Below are 15,598 nucleotides of genomic sequence, written 5' to 3'. Positions count from 1 at the left end.
ACCTTCATTAAGCCTTGTATTGTGTAGTTTTCAAACTATTCGAGAGAATGTGGACTCGATCCACAATTTGTTTAATAACCACAGTGCAGTTCAGATAAGAGGGAAGAGGCTGGGAGGGTTCATGCTGCATCTAGTAGCTAAGGAGCAATGAAGATAAGCAACGTGGGGTTGGAATTCTTAATTCTTGAGTTGGGTCAAACTCCATTCACACCCATTCCTTGCCAGCACCAAGTCCTCACTGATCTAATCCCAGAAACATTTCTCTAATGCTGAAGAAGTGGAATAGGCATGAGGAATCGTGGCTGGACCCACACCCTCCTTGTACATATCATCACCAACTGCTCATTAACTTTGAGCAAAATACTCTGACAATGTTTGCAATGGAATCCAAACATTTTGGAATGGAATCTGCTTTTTTTGTTGTTACTGTTTTTCTTTCAATTTGTGCATTTAGAAACAAAATGTTGTACCTCTGTGGGAAATGGCTAGCTACAGGCCCTTCAGAATCTATAGTCAACGACTGTCCCTATAGTGACTACAACTATTATTTATACACGTGCACTCATCATGTAAATGGTAGTACACAAAACAGTATGAGAATGAATGTAAACATGAAATCATAGAACCAAAAGTGACCATAGAAGGGCAAATGTAGTTTCAACCCCAAATCTATTCTGTACCCTGCTCTGCCCTGCCCTGCACCCCAGGATGGTGAAGCTAGATTCTTGACCCTCTGACTTCTTTTTTGCAGATCAGCCAGTGAGATACCCCAGCGGATGATCATGGAGCAGGAGGAGAAAGGTGGGAACATTTCTCGTCTGTTCCTTCCCTGCTGGAGTTCAGTTCTGGAGTGGCTGTGGCCTCTAAAGGTTCTATTGAACGACACTTCTTTAACATTTTGGGTCTCATTCAAGCTTTGGCAGCACTTTTCCATCCCTTGCTTTGTAGACCTAGAAGATGCTACCACCACTGCAGCTCTCCAAGTGTTTCGGCATCATGGTTGGCTATCAATAGTCCCTTTATTGAAAGTCTTCAAAAATCCCAGCTCAGTGTGCTGAGCATTTTCCCCAAGGATCCTGACTGATATGTACAACAGGGCAAGGAGCACCAGGACTTCTCCTCCTTACTATATTCTCTGGAAGAAATTCCTCCTCTTTAATTCTGAAGGCATCATAACACTTGCTAAAACCACGATGAAAAAGCCTTAGAAAAAGTCATGTCAAAACAAGACTCTGAAACACTCAGGGTCAGATACTCAGAGGAGGGTTTTATCTTTTTGATATTTTAGGTCATACCACCAACCAACTGGTTATTCTCTCACCACTCCTAGGGGGGGCCCTGACATCAGATCAGCTTCTTCCCTACCCACGTTAGAACTGGACTATGCCTCTCTTTCAATGCCAAGAAGCTTCATCTCCCCACCAGAGGAAATAACTGCATATCCTGCCTCTGGGTGAGTTGCACTAGTGAGAAGCAACTCATTGTATAGTTCAATGCATTGCATATTTCTGACTCTTTATATATTTCAACTCATTTTATATGACTCATTCTGTACATTGAGTATCATTTATTTTAATCATTAACAGGTTCTTCTGCTTTTAAACTAAAACTATGTTCCCCTGAATTGCTCCTGGTTTAAATTTGCAAAGAAATAACATAATCTTCATTATAAGGGAGGCATTTAAAGTATTTATGCAAAATGTCTGAGACATTGCTCTACCATCCCACTGGTGGAGCTTACCCACAGAACACCCTGGACAGTACATGCTATCGCTATGACCCCAGTGTTCACTTCAAACTCTGCCCGGCTCCTCTCCAGAGGATTAGTAAATATTTCTATTTAGCATCAGCAACTAGAAGTCATCCTTGATTTCATTTTTTGTCACCTCCGTGCTAAATCCATTAGCCTACCAGATCATTTTCATCTCTAAAATATATCCTAAATCTCTCTATATTTCTATCATCTTTAATACCTGGTGCAACCTGCCATCATCTCTCACCTGGATTAATATTAATGGAATAACCTCAATGCTTCCATGCCTGCCTACCAATAATGCCCTTTGTACACAGAGCAACTAGTGTGATATTTCTAAAATGTAGATCAGATTACATCATCCCTCCCCATTAAGCCTTCCAAATGGCTCCCTTGATCTATAAGGCCCTTGTATAAACTTGCAGTTCTCTGTCTCCCTCACTTATGATAATACACTAGCCTCACTGGCCTTCTTTCTAAGCCTCAAACGTGGCTTCTTCCCCCCCTTGAAGTCTTCTTATTTTTCTGCCCAGAACAATTGGCCCCCAATCTTTGCTTGGCAAAACAGTCAAATCTCAACTCAGATGCCACCCCTTTGGGAGGTCTTTGATATTCCTCTCTCTAGTGCCCGTCCTCAAGCTGCGTCCCATCACATCCTACTATGCGGTTTCCCTCTAGTATTTATTACTACTGAAATATATCATTCGTTTATTTATTTGTACTGCCTGTCTTCACATTTAGGATATGAGCTCCATGGGATCAGGAATCTCATCTATACTGTTTACTCCTTTTTGTCCAATCCCTAGAATGACACTGGCATGGAGTAAGGACTCAGAAGCATTCACTGAATTGCCTTTCTACTGCCATAGTGTGAGGCAAAGTGGGGGTGGCCTCATGTTTATTGTTTTTCATCAAATATTCTCAATTAGCTTCACCTTATGCTCAAATTATTTTGCCTCTCTCCTAGTAGACATCAGCTAAACCTTAACTGCTCTGTTCAGTGGTAGAAAATGCTAGAACAGGTACAATGTGAAATGGTTCTCATTTTCAATGAATGTCTCACAAATGATTTTTAAAACTTTGATTCTTATATATAATACAAACCTACTTGTCAAGTAAAGAACATGGAATTTAAAAATACAAAAATGTGACAAAATGAAAGAGAGGTGACAAGAACAAAAAGACTTGAAATCCAAGTACTTTCCAGGATGAGTACTTGGCAGCATGTCAATCATTACTGCTTTGAGAGAGACAGAAAGGTGAGGGACCAATGGTAGAAACCTCCACTGAGCAGTACAAGGGTGTGCAAAGGATATTCCCCAAGTGCTGAACATTTGGAGGGAAAACAGGGAGAAGAACACACCTTTGAGCAGAGGTAGGAGCTGGGAGCGATTGGTCTAGAAGTTTCTCATAGAGAAGATGTGACATGAACAAAGACCTGAAGAAGGAGAGAGTCGCCATTTAGCAGACAGAGACAGGAAAGGATGATTTGAAAGAAGTGCCCAGAACTGCCCAGAGGTCAGGGATCTGAATGAGCAAAGCAGAAGCAGGTGTAGGGAAATGCACTGCAGGTTTGTCTGACAGGAAGACAAAAGCCTGAGTGTAACAAGAGATGAGACGAATTAACCTAGAGAGGAGCCAAATGGTGGGAGGGCTTAAAACCCCAGACTGGAGGGTTGTGACCAGGTCTGGAGACAGGCAAGGCCTTGATCAAAAGAATACCCAGGACCACTGAGAACCTAACACCCTTCTTCTGCAGCAAGAGAAGAGGTGTGCCTGGATGAAGGAGGCAGGAGGGCCCTACTGCACTTTGTCAAGTCGGGCTGCATCTGCAGAACTGGGTTTTGTCTCAAGTGCCACATTTTTCAAAGGACATTGACTTGAAAGCACCCAGAGGAGGGTGACTGGAGTGCAGAAGCTAATAGAAAGCATACCAGGCAGGGAAGAATGGAAGAGTCTGGTTGGAAGCAACCCAGAAAAGTCAAGGAATGTGATAGAACCATCTTTTCTGTTTGGGTTGATCTCGGATGACTTCAAGAGATTAAAGACAATCTAGGACCTGGGAGATTCCACATAACCTAGAAGTCAGAGAGGTGTATGGAGAAGTCCACTTACCTGGAAGCCAGAAGACCTGGATTGAGTTCTAACTTTACCCCTGACTTGTGCATACATTACTTACTTTCCAAGTCCTCAATTAATTCATGTATTTACAAAAAAAATCTGGTTAGACTAGAAAATCTCTAAAATGGCACAAGAAAATGTCTAGTTAGTTCAGTCTAGTCCTTACCAAGCTACCGGAAGTACTAATTTTTCTGTTCCTTATTTGGATGAATCTAAAAGGATACAAATCAGAGCAGCAGAAGTGGCAGGAATTTGTAAGCAGTGCAAACTGGCCAAAAGAATAAACACTTGGGAGTGTATTGGAATTGCATTACCCAAGAAATCCTAACAGAGTCAAAGATGGAAAATAAAGCATCAAACGTGTGTCTTAAAGGGAGGGCAGGGCACGTGGGTGGCTTAGTTGGTTGGGCGACTGCCTTCGGCTCAGGTCATGATCCTGGAGTCCCGGGATCGAGTCCTGCATCGGGCTCCCTGCTGAGCGGGGAGTCTGCTTCTCCCTCTGGCCCTCCCCCACTCTCATGCTCTCTCTATCTCATTCTCTCTCTCAAATAAATAAATAAATAAAATATTTTAAAAAAGGAGGGGGGAGGGCAACTGGGAAGCCAGGTAGGAAGAAGACACTCTCCACTGTGTTCAACAGAATCTTTGTGTTACAGACTAAATGTCTGCGTACCCCTCCCCCACATTCAGATGTCAAAGTCCTAGCCCCTAATGTGATGGTATTTGGAGGTGGGGCCCCTGGGTGGTGATTAGGTTTAGATTAAGGACACTAATCCTTAAAGGAAGAGGAAGAGAGGCCAGGGCTGTCCTTCTGTCTCTGTGTCATGTGAGGACATAATGAGAACTTGGTCATCTATAAGCCAGGAAGAGGACCCTCACCAAAAACCCAACCATGTTAGCACCCCAATCTCAGACTTGCAGCCTCCAGAATTGTGAGAAATAAATGTCTGTTTTTGAGCCATCCAGTCTATATTTTGTTATAGAACCCAGAGCTGACTAAGACATCTAGTGTTTCTGGATGCTTGATGTTATTACTTCTTGGGGGGACTGGGGGCACAGAAAGAAAGGAAGAAGAAAGAAAGAAGAAAGAAAGAAAGAAAGAAAGAAAGAAAGAAAGAAAGAAAGAAAGAAAGGAAGGAAGGAAGGAAGGAAGGAAGGAAGGAAAGAAAGAAGGAAGGAAAGAAAGAAAAGAAAAAGAAGGGAGGGAAGAAAGAAGGAAAGGAGGGAGGGAGGGGAGGAGGGAAGGGAGGGAGGAAGGAAGGAAGGAAGGAAGGTAAGAATTCTATGGTAAATTTGATGAATGGTAGTTTCAACAAAATAAAAGTTTTCTTTATTGCAGGATTTCTCAGCACCTTTAATATGTTCAAGGGTCTTGTGACTCAATAAGGACAGTGTACAAAGGACCTTTTTTTTTTCAAACCACAAAGGTGACCTTCCTCTTCACAACACCCACCACTTCCCCCTGCAAGCATTTTAGCAGGGAAGGGTGTTTATCAAACATTAACATTACAGAAACCCTAGAGAGCTTTGCCCCTGGGTTGGATGGTCCCAGTAGAGATGGTAAGAAGGGTGAACTCGCCCTGTGGGAATAGAGTAGGGATCCCCTTAAATCAATCCTTAAACGCAAATGAAGCCCCTGTGATTTGTCAATTGCAGTAGCAGATACAGAGACTAAAAGCTACTGCCACTCTTCTCAGCTTTCAAAATACTAAGAAAATAAAACTTGCTCACGTAAAAAGATAAATAACCTTGTGAGACTCTCTTATTTGCTAATTGTCAGAAAGAGGGGGCCAGTGTGAACAGGAGCATGGCAGGAGCCTGGAAAGATGGTGGTGACCTCGGCAGTGAGGGGAGGGGAGGGAAGGGAAGGGGAGGGAGCGGAGGGAGGGGATGTGGGGGGAGTGGGGTCCTGCTCTTGGAATGATGAGCAGGACCAGATTAGTTTACAGGAAGAGTCAGACATTTTAGCAGAAAGCAGAATATGATCAAAGGGACAACCAGACACCAGGGATATTGTGGGGCATTGAAGAGACGAATCTGGAGCTGAAAGTTCTGGAACAGTGGCAGATAATGCTGGAAATCTGTCAGGGCAGGGTGTAGATCTTATTAAAAAGAAACTCAAATACCACATGCAGGACATTCACTCCCTATCCTACAAGCAATGGTAAGCTGCTGAAGTTTTCGAGCAAGTGTATGACATGATGAGAACATTCATGTCACCTTCAGCTGCATGGAAATGGACTGAAGCTGCCAACTACCCGTTGGCCCCCCATTTAAAGGAAAAGAATTTTTATTTCTGAAGCAAAGCAGTCACTCAGCTCCAGAAGGAATTCAGGGTGAAGGGTGGGGGGAGTTTCTGCTTTCTCTCTTCTTCTGGCAAATAAAGAATCCTTCTGGTGGAGGAAAGGGTTCGGTGGACTATTTTTAGCCTCCTGCCAGTGGACCCCAGTGATAGAAGACATAGATGTGTTCTAATAAAAGATTCAGCTAGCCTCCTAGGCCAGCTCTGCACATTGTTTAAGTAAACATTCTAAAAATAATACAATAAACTTATATAACTGGCAGAGACAAGCTGTGGGTTACAAAGTGATTTAAAGTGCTTCCTCCTTCAGTTTGGAGGTTTCTTTGAACTTCAGCCAAGAAAAAGCCACTATGGTGTCTAAGGGAAGAACCTCAAAAGAAGTTTGGAGAGCTCTTCTTCCTCAGTATTTTTACATGAGCTGGACTGCAATGCTCAGAGCCTTTCCTTGCCGGGTAGGAGCTGCCCCTTGGTAAAGGGCAGAGCAAGGTGGAGAAATGGTGTTTTGAGGACCCTCTTCATTCAGGTCATTCATGCAACTGCTCGGCCTGACCCTTAGGAGAATTCTAGTGGGTGACTCAGGTCGAGTAATGAGGTTGGAAATGGAACAGAGAAAGAAAGGCACGAGTGACTAGCTCTGCATTATCCTTCCTCATCCTGCTCCATCACAGTTGACCTCCCTTGTCACCCGATCACTGGTGCCCTCGGGCCAGGAAGCAAGTAACCATGTTCCAAGGGGCTCTCTCTGCCCCAAAGGCTCTCCCAGGAGAAGGGGGAGGGAAAGAGGCTGCCTAGGGCACCAAAGCCTTACTTGGGGGGCTAGATCTAGTTCTAGCTCTAGTTACTAGTTCTACTAGTTACATATTTGCAAGAGTTACTTCAGAAATCTAGGTTTTTCCTAGAAATACCCCTAAATATAACACGTTACTTCCACGTAAAAGACCTTGCATCCATACTGGAAAGGTTTTTCCTTTTCAAATTATATTTGAGACTGTACCCCTGAAACAAATAATACATTATATGCTAATTAAAATTAAAATTAATTAATTAATTAAAAAGTAAATAAATAAATTATATTTGATTTAGGAAGGTCTGGATTCCCTTTATACTTCCGTTAACCTAAGACATAAGAGACCATTCCAATGGCAAGTCTGGTTAGAAAGAAAAGAAACAACAAATAAAAGACTGGCGTGGCTAGAAAAGTGAAATATCATACATTCCGAAATTATTTTTCAGGCTTCTCTGCTCACCTCCTAGAAAGCCTCCAGTTTCCACTGAGTGCTAGTTTAAAACCACTGCTGCCTGTGGGGCTTCTGTCTGTTCCTTCTTATGTTTGTGGCCAGCTTCCCCACCCACAGAATACTGCCATCTTGGCACGGGCATGCGCTCAGCCTCGCGAATGGATGCAGTTGGATGGAACAATCTGCAAAAGGAAGTCCATGTAGAACAGATCATAAGCTCAATACTCAGCTCTCACTCCCCAACTTCAGAAGTGAAACTGCCTTCAGTTCTCCTTTGTGAAGGAAAAGCCTGAAAGTCAAGCCCTTCACTTTTTCTGGGTTGTGCTTGCTCTAAATAATGCAATCAATTCAGGGCTGCTCTGGAAAAGAGCATGGGGCGACAATATCCAACCCCATCACCAGTCCAGCCTCGCTATCACAGCAGAGCCTGATGCTCCCCTGAAAGCTCATTTATGAAAAAATACAATCAAGCGGGTCTGCAAGGGGCTGCCCCTAGGGAACTTTTGTGTCCTTGCCTTGAGGAGAAAGAAATTCACCTTGAGCTGCGACGAACTGACATTCTCTACATGGTATTATATGCCTGATTGAATGCAGTGAAAAATAAGTCCAGGCTGCCCAGCATCTATCTACTGATGGTTATGTTGGAGCAAGGGGGCCGGCAAGATGATGTTGTATCGTTAGGACACATAGCATTCATCTTTCTAAGATGATGAATCAGGAGACACTGTTAGAAACAAGAATCTACAAACCAGGGAAGAAAACCAGCAGCTCATTATCATTTCAAAACCACAAACTGAGCAGGGGCTTGAGCAGGGAATGCAGGAAGCAGAGAGGCAGCTCAAGGACACATGCCTTCCCTGTAAGGGCTTGACAGAGTGAAATAAATCAGCCCCATTGAAGACACACAGCAGCTCCCATGGGCAAGGGAGTACGGAGTGTATTTGCTCAGCCTGAAGTTTCGGAAGCATCTTCGAGGCGAGTCAACTGCGGAAGAGCACAGATGAAAAAGAATCAGGATTGGAGTGGATGCTGGAAACCTGGATGAGGCGAGGTGTGGCTGCGAGTCGAGTAATGCAGGGCAGGAGATACTGAGCCCAAAGTCCTGGCACCCCACAGTTTTCCCCAACCCTGGCGGAGCTCTGACCTAGCTCAAAGGTGGATTCGCAGGGCAGATGATTGGGCAATGGGCAGGAGTCAGCTACCAGCTGGGAGAGCCTACGGAACAGAGCACTAGAGAGCGAGCCATTACAACTAAATAAGGAGGAAGTGGGGAGTGGAGGCTAGCAAACCGCTCCCAGCCATGCAGGACAGATGTGAACAGAGTGACTACGTGATCTATGGTGCACACAGGGACGCTTGCTATTAATAATTACACAATCAGAGGAAAAGGCGACTGCTCCAACAAACCGGGATGGAGGATCACTTTAGTTATGGACAACGTCTGGAGTGAAAATGGGAGTGACTTCAATTTAGATCTTTCCCTGAAGGAGATCTCGGCCCTTTTCCCCATCCAACTCTGCTGGGTCAGGAGTAGAAGATCCTGCTCTCATTGGGCAGCACTGGCATTCAAGCTCAGCCCCACAAGGATGGAGACTCCCCCACAAATGGTGTGATACCAAAGGCACTCCTAACTGGAGACAGAGAGGTGGTTGTTGGGTCAGATGGACCTGGGTTTGGGGTCAGACTCTGGCATTTGCGTAAGCTTATTAAACCCCACCCAGTTTTCTCACATCTAAAATAAGTAGGGAGACTTTTCCATGGGATGACTGGGAGGATTCCGTGAAAGAATATGTGTTTATAAATATTACTGCAGCTCACCAAGCAGCAGGAACTTTTCTAATTCCAAATATGATTTACCTGTATTTATGTGCATTATTTCTTTCAAGGCAGAGTGCCTGGCAGAGAGTAAGTTTTGAAAATGTACTGATTATTAGCTTGCATGATTTTTGTCCCTCCTTTTTTTGTTGTTCTATTTTTAAATTTTATTTTAAATCCAGTATAGTTAACATACAGTGTTATATTAGTTCCAAGCATACAATATAGTGATCCAACAATTGTCTACATTGCTCAGTGCTCATCAGGATAAGTGTCCTTTCAATCCCCTTCATCTCTTTCACCCCACCAGCCTCCCCTCTGGTAACCATCAGTGAAGAGTCTCTATAGTTAAGAGTCTATTTTTTGGTTTGTCTCTTTTCTTTTCTTTGTTTCTTTGTTTTGTTTCTTAAATTCCATATATGAGTGAAATCATAAGGTATTTGTCTTTCTCTGACTGACTTATTTTGTTTAGCATAATACTCTCTAGCTCCAACCATGTTGTTGCAAATGACAAGATTTCATTCCTTTTTATGGCCAAATGATATTCCATTACACACACGCACACACACACACACACACACACACCCCTACCTTTATCCTTTCATCTATCAACGGACACTTGGGCTGCTTCCATATTTTGGCTATTGTAAATAATGTTACGATAAACATAGGGGTCCATATATCTTTTCAAATTAGTGTTTTCATATTCTTTGGGTAAATATCCAGTAGTAGAATTACTGGATCATATGGTAGTTCAATTTTTAATTTTTTTGAAGAAACTCCATACTGTTTTCCACAGTGGCTGCACCAGTTTGCGTTTCCACCAACAGTGCACAGGTGTTCCTTTTTTCACCACATCCTTATCAACACTTGTTTCTTGTGTATTTTTTTTTTTTAAGCCATCATGACAGGTGTGAGGTAATATCTCATTGTGGTTTTTATTTGTATTTCCCTGATGATCACTGATGTTGGACATCTTTTCATGTGTCCGTGGGCCATCTGCATATCTTTGGAGAAATGTTTGTTCATGTCTTCTGCCCATTTTTAATTGGATTATCTGGGGGTTTTGGTGTTGAGTTGTATAAGATCTTTTATATTTTGGATCCTAACACTTTATCGGACATGTTATTTGGAAATATCTTCTCCCATTCAGTAGGTTATCTTTCAGTTTTGTTGATTGTTTTCTTTGCTTGTAGAAACTTTTATTTTGAGTGTAGTCTCAATAGTTTGTTTTTAGTTTTGTTTCTCTTGTCTCAGGAGACATATCTAAAGAGATGTTTTTATGGCCCATGTCAGAGAAATTACTGCCTGTGCTCTCTTCTAGGACTCCTATGGTTTCAGGCCTCATATTTAGTCTTTCATCCATTTTGAGTTTATTTTTCTGTATGGTGTAAGAAAGTGGTCCAGTTTCATTCTTTTGCATGTAGCTGTCCAGTTTTTCCAACACCATTTTTGAAGAGACCCTCTTTTTCCCATTGCATATTCTTGCCTCCTTTGCTGAAGATTAAGTGACCATATAATCGTGGGTTTGTTTCTGGGCTGTCTATTCTGTTCTATTGATCTATGTGTCTATTTTTGTGCCAGTACCATACTGTTTTGGTTATTACAGCTTTGTAGTATAACTTAAAATCTGGGATTGTGATACCTCCAGTTTTGTTTCTTTTTCAAGATTGCTTTGACTGTTTGTGGTCTTTTGTGGTTCCACACAAAAATTAAGATAGTTTGTTCTAGTTTTGTAAAATATGTTGTTGGTATTTTGATAGGAATTGGATTAAATCTATAGATTGCTTTTGGTAGCATGGACATTTTAACAATATTGATTCTTCCAGTCCATGAGCATGGATTATCTTTCTATTTGTGTTATCTTCAATTTATTTTGTTATTGTGTTATAGTTTTTAGACTACAGGTCTTTCACTTCTTTGGTTAAGTTTATTCCTAGGTATATTATTATTTTGGGTGCAATTATAAATGGGACTGTTTTCTTTAATCTCTCTTTCTGCTGCTTCATTATTAGTGTAGAGAAATGCAGTAGATTTCTTATATTGATTTTATATCCTGTGATCTTACTGAATTCATTTATCAGTTACAGTAGCTTTTTGGTGGAGTCTAGGATATTCTCTATATAGTATCATGTCATTTGCAAATAGTGAAAGTTTTCATTTCTTCTTACCAGCTTGGATGTCTTATTTATTTATTTATTTAGTTAGTTAGTTAGTTAGTTAGTTAGTTAGTTCTTGTCTGATTGCTGTGGCTAGGACTTCTAGTACTATGTTGAATAAAAGTGGTGAGAGTGGACATCCCTGTCTTGTTCCTGACCTTTAGGGAAAAGCTCTTAGTTTTTCACCATTGAGGATGGTGTTTGCTGTAGGTTTTTCATAAATGGCCTTAATTATGTTGAGGTATGTTCCCTCTAAACCTACTTTGTTGGGGGTTTTCATCATGAATGGATGTTGCACTTTGTCCAATTTTTTTTCTGCATCTATTGAAATGCTCATAAGGTATTTATCCTTTCTCTTGTTGATGTGATGTATCACATTGATTGATTTGTGAATATTGAACCACTCTTGCATCCCTGAAATAAATCCCCACTCGATTGTGGTGAGTGGTTTCTTTAATGTATTGTTGGATTTGGTTTGCTAGTATTTTATTGAGGATTTTTTGCATCTATGTTCCTCAGAGATATTGGCCAGTAGTTCTCCTTTTTGTAATGTCTATATCTTGTTTTGGCATGAAGGTAATACTGGCCTCATAGAATGAATTTGGAAGCTTTCCTTCCTCTTTTATTTTTTGGAATAGTTTTGAGAAGAATAGGTATTAACTCCTCTTTAAATGTTGGTAGAATTCACCTGTGAAGCCATCTGGTCTTGGACTTTTGTTTGTTGGGAGTTTTTTGATTACTGATTCAATTCCATTGCTGATAATCAGTCTGTTCAAATTTTTTCTTTCTTCCTGATTCACTTTTGGGAAGTTATATGTTTCTAGGAATTTATCCATTTCTTCTAGATTGTCCGATTTGTTGGCATATAATTTTTCATACTATTCTCTTACAATCCTTTGTATTTCTGTGGTGTTGGTTGTTATTTCTCCTCTTTCATTTCTGATTTTGCTTGAGTCCTCTCTTTCTCTCTCTCTCTCTCTCTCTCTCTTTATGAGTCTGGCTAAAGGCTTATCAATTTTGTTGATCTTTTCAAAGAACTGGCGCCTGGTTTCATTGATCTATTGTTTTTATTTATTTGTTTCTATTTTATTTATTTCTGCTCTAATCTTTATGATTTCCTTCCTTTTATTGGTTTGGGATTTGGTTTGTTCTTCCTTTTCTAGCTCCTTTAGGTTTAAGGTTAGGCTGCTTATTTGAGATTTTTCTTGCTTCTTGAGGTAGGCCTGTATTGTTATAAACCTCCCTCTTAGAGCCACTTTTGCTGTATTGCAGAGATTTTGGACCATTGTGTTATCAATTTCATTTGTCTCCAAGTATTTTTTTTTTCCTCTTTGATTTCTTGGTTGACCCATTCATTGCTTAGTAGCATGTAATTTAACCTCCATGTATGTGTGCTCTTTTCAGATTTTTTTCTTGTGTTTGATTTCTAGTTTCATAGTATTGTGGCCAGAAAAGATACATGGTATGACTTTAATCTTTTTGAATTTATTAAGACTTGTTTTGTGGCCAATTATGTAATCTATTCTGGAGAATGTTCCACGTGCACTTGAAAAGAATATGTATTCTGATGTTTTAGGATGGAATGTTCTGAGTATATCTGTTAGATCCATCTGGTGCAATGTGTCATTCAAAGCCACTGCTTCCTTGTTGATTTTCTGTTTGGATGATCTATCCATTGATGTAAGAGGGGTGTTAACGTCCCCTACTATTATTGTATTACTATTGAATACTTCCTTTATGTTATGAGCTGCTTTATGTATTTGAATGCTCCCACAATGGGTGCATAAATATTTATAATTGTTATATCTTCTTGTTGGATTGTCCTCTTTTATTATTATATAGTGTCCTTCTTTGTCTCTTTCTGCAGTCTTTTTTATTTTCTTAAGTCTATTTTTTCGATGTAAGTATTGCTGCCTTGGCTGTCTTTTGACATCTGTTGGCATGATAAAAGTGTTTCTCCATTCCCTCATGTTCAATCTGCAGGTGTCTTTAGGTCTGAAATGAGTCTCTTGTAGGTAGCAAATAGATGGGTCTTTTTTTTTTTATCCACTCTGTCACCCTATTTCTTTTGATTGGAGTGTTTAGTCTATTTACATTCAAAGTAATTATTGATAGATATGTATTTATTACCATGTTTTTGCTTGTTTTGTAGTGGTTTTTGTAGTTTTTCTCTGATCCTTTCTTCTCTTGCTCTTTCATAGGTCATTGGAGGGGGAGTTAGTGATATATTTGAATTGCTTACTCTTTATTTTTTCCATATCTATTACTGGTTTTTGATTTGTGGTTACCATTCAGTTTGCATATAACATCTTCTATATATAGCAATCTATATTAAGTTGATGGTTGCTTAAGTTTGAACACATTCTTTACTCTTCTCCCCTGCCACATTTTAGATATATGATGTCATACTTTATATCCTTTTATTTTGTGAGTCCCTTGACTGATTTTTACAGATATACTTATTTTTACTGCTTTTGTGCTTCCTAGTTTTCTTACTTCTACTTACGAGCTTTCTTTTCCATTCAAAGTGTCCTCTTTAACATTTCTTGTAAGGCTGGTTTAGTGGTCATGAATTCCTTTAACTTTTGTTTGTTTGAGAAACTCTTATCTCTTCTTCTATTCAGAGTGTTAGCCTTGCTGAATATTCTTTGCTGCAAGATTTTTCCTTTCAGCACTTTGAAGAGATCATGCCATTCTATTCTGGCCTGCAAAGTTTCTGCTGATAAATCAGCTGATTGCCTTATGAGGTTTTCCTTGTATGTAACTGTTTGTTTCTCCTGCTGCCCTTGAAATTCTCTCTTTATCACCACTTTTTGCCATTTTAATTACTATGTGAATTGGTGTGGCCCTCCTTGGTTTGATTTTGCTTGGGGCTCCCTGTGCATCCTTGAACTGGACTTCTGTTTTCTTCCCCAGATTTGGGAAGTTTTCAGCTTTATTTCTTCAAATAAATTTTCTGCCCCCTTTTTTCTCTCTTCTCCTTCTGGGGTCCCTATAAAGCAAATGTTATTATGTTTGATGGTGTTGCTGAGTTCCCTAAGTTTATTTTTCATTTTGTACTTTTTTTCTCTCATCTGTTCAGTGTGATTGCTTTCCATGACTCTGTCCTCCAGGTTGCTGATCTGTTCTTCTGCTTCCTGTAGTCTACTATTCATTCCATCTAGTGTATTTCTAATTTTGCTTATTAAGTTCTTCAATTCTAACTTGTTCTTCTTTATGTTTTCTGTCTCTTTGGTAAGGGTTTCACTGTGGTCTTCCACTCTTTTCTCAAGTCTTGTGAGTAACTTTACAACCATTACTTTAAATTCTCTATTAGGCATATTATTTATCTCCATTCTGCTTAGGTATCTTACTGTGATTTTTGTCCTGTTCTTTCATTTGGCACATATTCCTCCATCTCATTTTGTCTAACTCTCTGTTCCTATGTTTTAGGAAAGTCAGCTATGTCTCCTGCTCTTGAAAGTAGTGGACTTATGGAGATGAGGTTCTGTAGTGCCTTGTAGTGCAGTGTCTCCTGTTCACTGGAATCTGGTGCTTCAGGGCCATCTTTTATGTATGTTGCCTACTGTTGTAGCTGAGCTACTTTTTCTGTCAGTCCAATCAGTCATCTGCAATGGCTTTCTTTGCCTGTTGTGGGCAGAGTTTTGTCCCTGTACTGTTAGTGGGCTGGTCTGGGGCCACCTTGGGCTTTAGTTGAGTCAGACCAGGCATTTGCCAGAGATACAGTAACACCAAACTGCAGGACACTTCCCTGAGAAGGTTTTGTTAATGGGGGGAAGGGAGAGAGACTGCAGTAAGACCAGCTGTTTGCCCCCAGCCTACCGCTGGGGTTGTAGTCAGATGGTGTATGTGGTTATCTTCCCCCGCTCCCTGAGGCAGGGGTCACTTTGGAGTGCTGCTGCCCTTGTTGAGACTGCTTGCACACTACCAGGTTTGTGGCACTGCTTTGCATGGGCTCTGGCCAACAGCATATTGGAAGGGGCAGGTCTGCAGGAGAACATGAGGGTGGGGTGTGCGGTGACAGTGAGTTCCATGCTGGTTCACTGCCGGAGAGGACCTGCAACTGCTGGGACCGAGACAAGTTGGGTTGGATGGGAGGGACCCACAGAAATGTGCAGAGGTGGGGCTTGCAGTGTTAGCAGGGTTTTCGAGAATCTGCTGTGGGAGGTGACCTGGTACAGAGGCCTGGCTGGAGGGGGTGTGCCTGAAT

The 15,598-nt window shown here is 41.0% G+C and overlaps 1 long non-coding RNA gene across 2 annotated transcripts in view; it reads right to left on the bottom strand.

The window, feature by feature from the left end:
- Nucleotides 1-8,826: 8,826 nt before the first annotated feature.
- LOC112835393 (uncharacterized) overlaps nucleotides 8,827-15,598 on the bottom strand; it is a 31,724-nt gene continuing 24,952 nt past the window's right edge. For both annotated transcript variants that reach the window (XR_012381656.1, XR_003211210.2), the window contains exon 5: nucleotides 8,827-9,045. This is a non-coding gene — a long non-coding RNA (uncharacterized lncRNA). The remainder of the gene's footprint in view (nucleotides 9,046-15,598) is intronic.

Source organism: Callorhinus ursinus, unplaced genomic scaffold (genome assembly GCF_003265705.2).
Source record: "Callorhinus ursinus isolate GAN/ISIS: 27379988/994484 unplaced genomic scaffold, GSC_fseal_2.0 scaffold2, whole genome shotgun sequence".
Classification (NCBI taxonomy): Eukaryota; Metazoa; Chordata; class Mammalia; order Carnivora; family Otariidae; genus Callorhinus; species Callorhinus ursinus.
Note: the sequence above shows the minus strand (reverse complement) of the source record. Positions and strands in the feature narration are given on the sequence as shown.